Source organism: Camelina sativa, chromosome 6, assembly GCF_000633955.1.
Source record: "Camelina sativa cultivar DH55 chromosome 6, Cs, whole genome shotgun sequence".
Lineage (NCBI taxonomy): Eukaryota > Viridiplantae > Streptophyta > Magnoliopsida > Brassicales > Brassicaceae > Camelina > Camelina sativa.
Genome location: NC_025690.1, coordinates 13,763,034 through 13,773,434, shown reverse-complemented (window position 1 = coordinate 13,773,434; position 10,401 = coordinate 13,763,034). Strand labels below are relative to the sequence as shown.

Sequence of the window (10,401 nt, the reverse complement as noted above, 5' to 3'; positions counted from 1 at the left end):
TCCAACCTTAAGCCAATGTAGCTTAGATTTTTGCTTCAAAAATTTTTCCTCCAACCCTGCTACAAACAGCCATCGACTATAAGCAGTGGCTTCCCTCTGCATTGTTTGATTAGTAGGATTTTGCAGTGTTTCTGTTTGACAAGTACAGAGATGTGCAAAAGCTTCACGAGCTCTTTTTTCCATATGACCCAAACGATCACGACTTAACTGTTTTACCTGCGGTTTCAAGGCTTTTAACTTTTTGGAGAAACGGTATAGTGTTGAAGTCAAGTGAAACAAACTCTCAGTATCATCCCACAACTCTTTGACCATTGGCAGAAAATTTTCATCCTCTACCAAAGCATTGCAGAACTTAAATGGTCGTCGCAGTCGAGGTTTGTCTCCCCCCTTTTTAATGCGACATCGTAAATGATTTGAGCAGCCGCCTGCCTCAAAGACACCATACGACTGTTGATACTCAGCCAGCCAAACATCGTTGACAAGAACCCTGTCAAGATTCTTACATATAAGACCAAACTCACGTTTATTACACCAAGTGTACAGCGGACCGTGAGAGTGTAAGTCACTGAAGGAGCAATGCTACACGACCGCCTAAAAATCATGCATTCCTTGTGACATAGTATTTTGGATATCTGATAGGTAGTGCTCATCCCCCTTCAAAATTTCATTAAAATCACCAAAGACCATCCATGGTTTGTTACGGAACAATGGAGAGTCTTGGTGATATTTTAAATCCTCCCACAACGCTTTTCGATCTTCAACACCATTAGCTGCGTACACAAAAGAAGCAAAAAACTCCTTTTCAGCACCTTCCAGTAGAACCGAGCAAGTGATCAGTTGACTACTTGTATAACACGGTGTGAGACGAACATTTAAATTCCATACTACCCAGATCCTTCCTCTTCGATTATAGGGATAGTTAGTTAAATAGGACCAATTAGGAAAAACCAAAGCAAGTATATCTGCTGCTTTAGATTCCTTTACCCTTGTTTCGAAGAGACAACCAAACTGAAAAGTACCTTTCTTAACCCAATCTCGAACGACGGAATGTTTAGACATTTTGTTGAAACCACGAACATTTCAAAAGAAACTTGACATAAGTTATAGTTGGGGTCCCGTCCTACTCTGGACTCGTAGAGGTTGAGTAGAAGGATTGGTAACAAATTTATGAGCATTTTTTGAAGCACGTGGGATAGATTCCCGCATAGCGACAATAGGTTTTGCTACTCGTCCATGTTTTCCCACCACAGGCGCACCAGAGTCAGCCTGCCCAGGTAAAGTAGGGACAACAGGAGCTGTGAGAGAACTACCAGCGAAAGCATAGATTGGGGGGTTCACTTCTGTTTCCTTAGAAACATCTGTTACCTCCTCTTCTTCCTCATCCTCTATCGCCTCTGCCTCATCCCTCTCACTCAAAACCGAGTAAGAGTTAGATAACAGAGTTCCCTCCCTAGACTGCAACAGGAAAATCATTTATTCGGACTAGACAAATGCTTGTGACCCATTTTTTGTGGCGTTATCCACTCCTGATCTCCCCCTGCTCCCATAATGTCAATCACAAGAGCCTCGACTCTGTTCAAATTTGCCTCTACAGACTGTCGTGTAACCTCCTGAGGAGGAATAACTCGTTCCTGCTCCACCAGAGCCTTTGGAGAAACAGGTAGATCAGTCGATACCGCTGTTGTTAGATAAGCCGTCTGCACATGGCCCCATTTATGACACTGACTACATTGAGGAGGCAGCCAAGGATACGAGTATTTAACCACAATATCTTACTCCACCTCCTCTTCACCAGCCAAGTGATACTCAACTGGTAAGGTCTTGTTTAGGTCAGCCTCTACCAGAATTTGTGCTTCCTCAAAGCTAGAACAAGCCTCTGTTTTTGGGTGTAATCGTAGGGGTGTACCCACTGCACTAGACAGAAACTGCAATCCCTTGTTAGTAAACATGGTGTGTGGTACATTCTTCAAGACAACCCACAATCGAACGAATTTCAGTGCTGGTTGTGCTTCCTCGACGAAAGGCGTCCATTTAGAGAGGATCATTGGAATACCACCAATATTCCACATCCCACGATTTAGAATTGGATTCCTGATACTCTCACTACACACACGAAATTTGACAGTGGTTTCATTAACGACTATGACATCAATAAGTGAAGATTTATCACCCAATCTCCAAATCTTATTTACAATCATATGGATCTTCCCCACATGGGAAGCTTTTTCACTAAGAAATTTGCCAATGACAAAATCCTCCCATAGTGGATTTGCATCAATAAACACATCCCTCATAACCACAACACGTTGCTTTCCCTCTACCTCTGTAACAACGAAAGCCTGTTTCGTGAACGTATGTTTCTGCGCCGCCTTTAGCCATAACTTTTGATCACCAATAACCAACCCCGTGGAAACCTTAGCTGAGATCCCTTCCTTAGAGGACATAACATTAACAGAACTCTCCTGACTCCCCTCAACATCCAACTGAAGAGCTGAATCCACCATCCGCGTACCAGCCACAGTGGTCGGAGGCGGCGGATCCGCCAGAACCATCAAACTTGGCTGCCAAATAAAAAATCCTAATCGCCTTTGTGATCGCCTCCCCGTCGGCAAAAATTATTAAAAATATGTTAGCTTTTCAGTTTCTTTTCTATTCAAGCTGAATCTTGTTATCAAGAGAGAATGTTAAGTGAATTTGTTTTTTCCCTAAACAAGTTGATTGTGTGAATCCTCCATTCTACAAGACGCATGGTGTCGTTTACGTCATGTCAGGTCACAGGCTCACAACACTCATCTGCCTTTCAATAATTGACATTTTTAAACACGTTTTTTATGTACAATACGCACACATCGAAAAGGACAACAACAACGACAAAAATTATAAAAGGGCACATAAGTCGTTAAATTATATAAAATAAATTGAATCTTGTAAGTTGTGGGTTGTTACTGATTGAGCCAGGTTAGAAAAACTTTACATAAATGACAATTATCAAACAAAAAGTGTACTATCCGCATGGTGAAATAGACAAAAAAAAATATATATATATTCTATGATAAATGATGGTGCTCACTACTCAGCGATGGTGTCAAATTACATTAATATTCTACGTTTTCAATTTCCTAATCTTGAGCTTTGGGTTCAGATTACAGACCAAAAATGGCAGACGTAACTCTTATTTCCTCGAACATTGTTCGACCTCAAATCATAAACCAAGAGGGTCGTGAAAAGATCCATCTAACTCCATTTGATCTTAATCTTCTCTATGGTGATTATACTCAAAGAGGTATTCTCTTCCGCAAACCCGACCCGGAAACCCATTTCATCTCTCGGTTAAAAACGTCTCTTTCTTCTGCTCGTCTTAGCAAAGTGGAAAATCATGAAGACGATACGGTGTCGTTTCACATCGATTGCAACGGCTCTGGTGCTAGTTTCATTCATGCCGTAGCTAAATCTGTCTCGGTCAAAGATTTGATGCCGTAGCTAAATCTGTCACGGTGCTTCGATGTGGAACTTCTTCATCACTTGGTCAAAGATTTGCTCTAATGATGGTCAAGGAGAGAATCTTGATCAGCCTCTAGCCCGAAAAGGATGGTTCTTGGACGCAATGGATTACCCTATCCATATTCCGGTTTCAGAGACAGAGACGCCACCACTACCAAGCCGTGAAGTTTCTCCGATGTTCACATAGAGAGTTTTTCACTTCACAAAGAGGAATATGTGAAGAAACCAAGTTTGTATAATGATTTGCTTACTTTATTCATTCTGAGGCATAGCCCTTTTATACATACATGTGAATAAACCCTAAGTACTTTACATATATTTCACTTAAACACCTATACAATATACTAATCACACATGAGGGATATCTAACCCGCAATACCCCCTCAAGTTGGAGTATGGAGGTCACAAATACCCAACTTGCCGTTAAAAACATCAAACTCCTTGCGACCAAGAGCCTTAGTAAGTATGTCAGCAAGTTGTTCCCGCGTAGAAACATATTGCGGAACAATCACACCACGAACAATCTCGTCACGAATGAAATGACAATCCGTCTCAATATGCTTTGTTCTTTCATGAAACACCGGGTTCATGCTAATATAGATAGCAGAGTGATTATCACAATGTAACGGGATATGATAGGCACAATCAACACCAAGAGCAGTAAGTAACTCATGCAACCAAAGCAGTTCACAAACCGTTTCAGCCATTGCCCGATATTCGGCCTCAGCCGAGGAGCGAGAGACCACTTCTTGTTTCCGTGTCCGCCAAGAAACCGGAGAACCACCAAGCTGAATTACCCAAGCAGTAAGCGAACGACGAGTGAGAGGACAAGTAGCATAATAAGCGTCACACCACGCCGTAATTCATAAATCAGAATCAGCACGCAGGAGTATGCCTTGGCCAGGATTGTTCTTGAGATAACGAACCACACGAAGTGCGGCCCAATGAGCTTCGGTAGGGAGCATGCATAAACTGAGAAAGAAGATGGATAGCATAGGAAAGATCCGGACGTGTAACACTTAGATAGATTAAACGGCCCACCAAACGTCGATATGGAAAAGGATCAGGAAGACTTACACCACCATCGGAAGCCAAATGATTGTCTTGTTCAAGAGGATGAGTGGCAGGCTTAGCCCCAAGTAAACCCGTGTCAGAGATGATGTCAAGCGTATACTTCCGTTGGCACAAGTACATCCCGGTCGAGTTACGAGCGACTTCAATACCTAAGAAGTATTTCGAAATGCCAAGATCCTTCATCCGGAAACAAGAGCTCAAATAAGCCTTGAAACCATCAATAACCTGCGGTGAACTTCCAGTAACAATCAGATCATCAACATAGACAAGAACATGCAACCGTGTACTAGCATCAACAAAAGTGAAAAAAGAGTAATCCTTCACACACTGTTTGAAACCATATTCTTTCAAAGCAGTAGACAGCTTGGCAAACCAACACCGCGGAGCTTGACGAAGACCCTAAAGTGATTTATGCAACCGACACACTTGTGTTTTATCATCAGTACGGAAACCTGGAGGAAACTATATAAACACTTCCTCATCTAAATCCCCATGTAAGAAAGCATTATGAATGTCCATTTGATGAACCTCCCAATCTCGAAACACACCCACTTCAAGAAAAGAACGAACTGTGGTCATCTTACACACATGTGCAAAAGTCTCCTTATAATCCAAACATTCTGTTTGATTATTTCCAAGAACAACCAACTGTGCTTTATATCGCTCAAGTGTCCCATCCGCCTTATACTTTAAGGTGAACACCCACTTACACCCTAAAGCCTTCTTTCTCGGAGGTAAACTCTCGACAGTCCAAGTACCACTCTCCTCGAGAGCATCAATCTCCACACGTACAACATTGCGCCAATTCTCATCCAGGAAGGCCTCCGCATATGTTTTTGGAATAACACATGCCGTAATGGCAGCAAGAAATGCACGATGGTGTTCCGAGAATTGAGAGCAATCCACAAAAGAATCAATTGGATACCAACTCGAATCAGTAAAGTCACCATCGGACTCAACAAACACCGTGTTAGTCACATAATCTTGTAGCTTAACCGGAGCAGATTTCTGACGACAGCCTCTCCCCATGGGAACCTCGGCTGCAGGATCAGCAGAGTCGACAATCTCTGTTTCGTGTGCAGGCAAAACAGGAGATAACACGGTGAGGACGACGACGAGGTAACCAAGGGAGGCACAATAGGAGTCGGAGTGGAATCAATAATCGTCGTCGAAGTATCCTGCAAAACAACGAGACGAGATGGAGTAGTGATATCCGGTTCCAGAACAGGTTCGACAACTACCAGTTCCAAAGGTGATGAATGTGAGGATCGTACATTAGGCAGTAAAGAGAAAAACTCATCGAAACAATCATCAGCAGGAGGTGGTGCCGAAACATCCAAAGGAAGCACAAGCTGCGACAAAGACGTAGACGCAACAATATACGGAAACTCTATCTCCATAAAAATAACATCACGAGAAACTGAAATAACTCCACTCTCAAGATTATAAACCTTCCAACCCTTTTTCCCGTAAGAATATCCAAGAAAAACTGATTTATTGCTCCGAGCAGCAAACTTATCATGATCATGACGTTGATCATGGACGTAACATAGACATCCAAAGACCCGTGGATGAGCCAATGGTGGTGGTCGATCATACAGAACTTCGAAAGGAGTCTTGCCCTTAAGAACTGCAGTCGGTGTACGATTAATCAAGTAGCCTGCGGTTAGAGAACAGAAACTCCAAAATTCCACAGGTAAATTAGCTTGGAATCGTAAAGCTATTGCAACGTTGAGTATATGGCGATGCTTGCGCTCTATGCGTCCGTTCTGTTGGGGTGTCCCAACACAAGAATTCTCATGAATGATCCCTTTCTCCCGAAAGAAACTAGCAAGACTCAAAAATTCAGCTCCATTATCACTTCGATTTGTTTTGACCTTCTTATCAAACTGTCGTTCAACAAGAGAAATGAAATCGCGGAGGGTAGACGTAGTTAGTGACTTAGATGGTAACAAATAAATCCAAACAGCCCGGGAAAAATCATCCACTATGGTGAGAAAGAACCGGGAACCACAAATCGTTGTTATCCGATAAGGACCCCATAAATCGCAATGAATTAATTCAAAAACCATAGAAGTTTTATTAATACTCAAAGGAAAAGGGTCTCTTGTCTGTTTAGCCCGAATACAAACGTCACAAGACCTGAAATCCAAACTACTATTACTAGAACTATCAGATAATTTCAACATCTCCATAGTAGTACTAGAGGGATGTCCCAAACGACGATGCCACAGATCCAGGGGTTGAGTATCCAAGGTCCGTTCCATTGCTGCAGCCTCCACTCCTCGAAAGAAATAGAGTCCATTCAATTGCTCACCGGCTCCAATCACCATCTGTGTGATGCGGTCCTGGACAACACAAAGTCTGTCAGATATCTGGAAGATCAACACAAAGTCTGTCAGATATCTGGAAGATAAAACCTCTATCCCTAGTTAACTGAGAAACAGAGATAAGATGACACTGTAATCCATCCACAAAAAGCACGTTTGTCATTTCCAAGTGAGAGCCGAGTGAAACTTTCCCATGTTTATTGGCTGTAGTATAACGTCCATCAGGAAGTTTAATAAAAACCGGAGCCATATCGCAAACATCAACAAGAAAATCAATGCTTCCCGTCATATGATTTGAAGCTCCTGTATCAATAACCCAAGATTCAATAAAGATCTTACCCGAAAGACGATCACACTGGCCACAGTTCCGCTCATTCAACATATGCTTCAAAGCTTCCCATTGTTTGTCGGTCAAACCACTCACACCAAAACGATCAGCTTTGGTAATAGCAGAGTTCGCGTGAAACACCGGTGCCGTAGTCACAAGCTGGTTTGCGTGAGCAGTAAGTGGTTGTTTGGATGAACCAAACCAGAGACCACACCAGGACGATCACCACTAATGCCGTTAGTAGCCACTGGTTGAATGTTAGAACCTTCGAACTAGGACGGTCACCCCACCACCAAGGATATCCAATCTTACGGAAACAGTTCTCCGCTAAATGTCCAGTCCTGCCGCAGCTCGTACACACTGCCGTTGGGTCACAAAGAACTGTCGGAGATCATGGACGGGTTGATGATTGCACCGCAAAACTCACTCCATCGTGTCGTTCTTTCATAGACCGACTCGCCTTCTTCAATTCCTCATCTTGGGTAACCACCTGATACGCCTCATCCAAGGATGGCAAAGGATCTCGTGAAAGCAAAGACAGACTTCACCGCACCAAACAGAGAATCATCAAGTCCCATTAAAAACTGATGAAGTTTGTCTTCCTCCCTCTCTTTGGCAATCTCCTCCACTGTTTTTGCTCTCTGAAAATCAGCAAGACTCGTCCAAAGCTTTGTAAGCTTCCCGTAGTAAGCCTCCACAGCGGTGCCTTTTTGTAAACAATTAGCAAGCTCTGTTTTCAACCGTTGGACTCTTTGTCCATTCTTCACAGAAAAACGCTTTTGTATATGCGTCCATAAATCATGAGCAACCTCATGATGAGAAAGTGAGCTACTCAAATCCGGAGCCACCGTAAGTTTGATCCAGGAGACGACCATGGCGTTATTCGACCACTAGTCTTCAAGATCGTAGAATCATCAGCAGGTCTAGGGATGGAGCCATCCGCAAACCTGAACTTCTTCTTTGCCCGTAACGCAAGTCGTATGTTAAGTGCTCACTCGTCATAGTTAGGACCCCGCAACTGTGGTTGAGAAATAACTGAACCTGGATTATCCTCCGAAGAGAGATCATACGGATCTATCCGTCGTCGTGTTGGTTCAGCCCGGACAGGTCGTTCCTTAGTGACAGAGGAAACATCGTCGCCACCAGACATGGTGTTGAACTAGAGAGTATCTCGATAAGAAAAGATCGATGATACTAAGGTCAAAGAAGAGAAGAATAAAAACGAAAGAGAAATCAAAGGATCATATCACCTAGAAAATTATGTTTTGCTCTGATAGTTTGTATAATGATTTGCTTACTTTAGTCATTCGGAGGCATAACCCTTTTATACATACATGTGAATAAACCCTAAGTACTTTACATATATTGCACTTAAACACCTATACAATATACTAATCACACATGAGGGATATCTAACCCGCGATAGAATATTTCTGATCTCAAAGCTAAAGTCAACTACGAGATTGGCTCGAGTGACCATATAGTCTCGTCCTTGCAAGCGGTCTCGGCGCATATGTGGCGATCAATCATTAGACACTGTGGTGTAAACCGAGAAGAAAAGACGCGTTGCTTTGTAGCAGTGGATCTAAGGCAGAGGCTAAACCCTCCGCTCGTGAAAGAGTGTTTTGGTCATGTGATCTATAACGCGCTAGCTACTACCACAGTTGGGGAGTTGCAGGATCATGGGCTCGGGTGGGCTTTTTTGCAAATAAATAATATGTTGAGATCTTTAACGAATGAAGACTATACAACTTATGCAGATAATTGGGTTAGAGAAATGAAGATCCAAAAATTAGGTCTTGGAAGTAAAATGATTAGGGATTCTGTAATTGTCTCAAGCTATCCCCGGTTTGAAGTGTACGATTATGATTTCGGTTGGGGCAAACCGATCGCAGTTCGTGCTGGACCGAGCAATAGTATTATTGGCAAACTCGTGCTTTTCCGTGGGATCGAAGAAGGCAGTATTGATATTCATGCGTTTCTATTGTCCGACATACTTGTGAAACTACTAGCCGACGTGGAATTCCTGGCTAATGTATAATTTGATTGGTTAAGAAATAAAAACGAATCTTTTGTTTAGTTATCGAATTTTATTATATGTTTACTTGTTTATTTTGTTGTCACCTGTTTTTACTTAAACTAGTGCGTATATATTCAAGTTTTGTCATGTGACTGTGCATGTCTTCTCCTTAAATCCTTCAATAATTAACTTTTTGTAAATACGATACAACTCCCATCCCATGAATATGATGGTCAATCCTCATGTGTAGTGACGTTAAATTGGGCATCAACCCCGCAGACCTTAACGGGCTTTTCAATCCGAACCTGTTTTAAAAACAAAAAATTTTAGATAGGTATATCTTTTTAACCCCGTTTATAAACGGGTCTTAATTATTTTTAAATGGATAGTCCGATATTTTTTTTTCAGAATTCTCGAACTAAAACGATTACGTTTTTGATTTTTTTTCTTTATGTTTCTGAATCCTCTCCACCGTCACAAGTCACGGACTCACGACGACTCAATCGTTTGCTCGTTGATCCCGACAAATCCTCTCCACTGTCACGAGTCACGAGACTCACGATAACTCAATCGTTTGCTCGTTGATCCCGATGAATCCTCTCGACCGGCGAGATCAGAAGAAGAAAGTCACGTCTTCTTTCTCTAATCCCACTTTCAAAGGTGTCTCTCTAATCCCTCAATTCAATTTGAGAATGGTTAAAGAACCCTTGAGAGGAAGATGCTCAAGATGAAGACACTAAGGCCCTGTTCGTTTCGTGAACCAGACAAAATATCTGGATACAATATCAAGATACAGTATCAGGACGCAACATTTATTTGTCCATAAATTGTATCTGGATTCAATTATATTTGTTTTGTAATTTGATATCTATATCTGGATACAATATATGTAAAATACCAAAAAATCCTTTATTTTATGTTGAATATGTTTTAGTGATTTAAATTTACTTATGTTTTTTGCTTATTTTAATATATGTATATATTAAATAAATATTTAAAAATGAGTTTTTGTGTTTTTGGTAGAAAAACAAAATTTTGCAGTTTTGGCGGAAAAACAAGATTTTGCGAGTTTGGCTAACAAATAAAATTTTGAATTTTTTTGGGGAAAACGTAATTTTGCGGTTTTCGCAGGAAAACGTAATTTTACG

The 10,401-nt window shown here is 41.6% G+C and overlaps 1 pseudogene; it reads left to right on the top strand.

Moving 5' to 3' along the window:
• Positions 3,083-9,274, top strand: LOC104699030 (annotated as a pseudogene).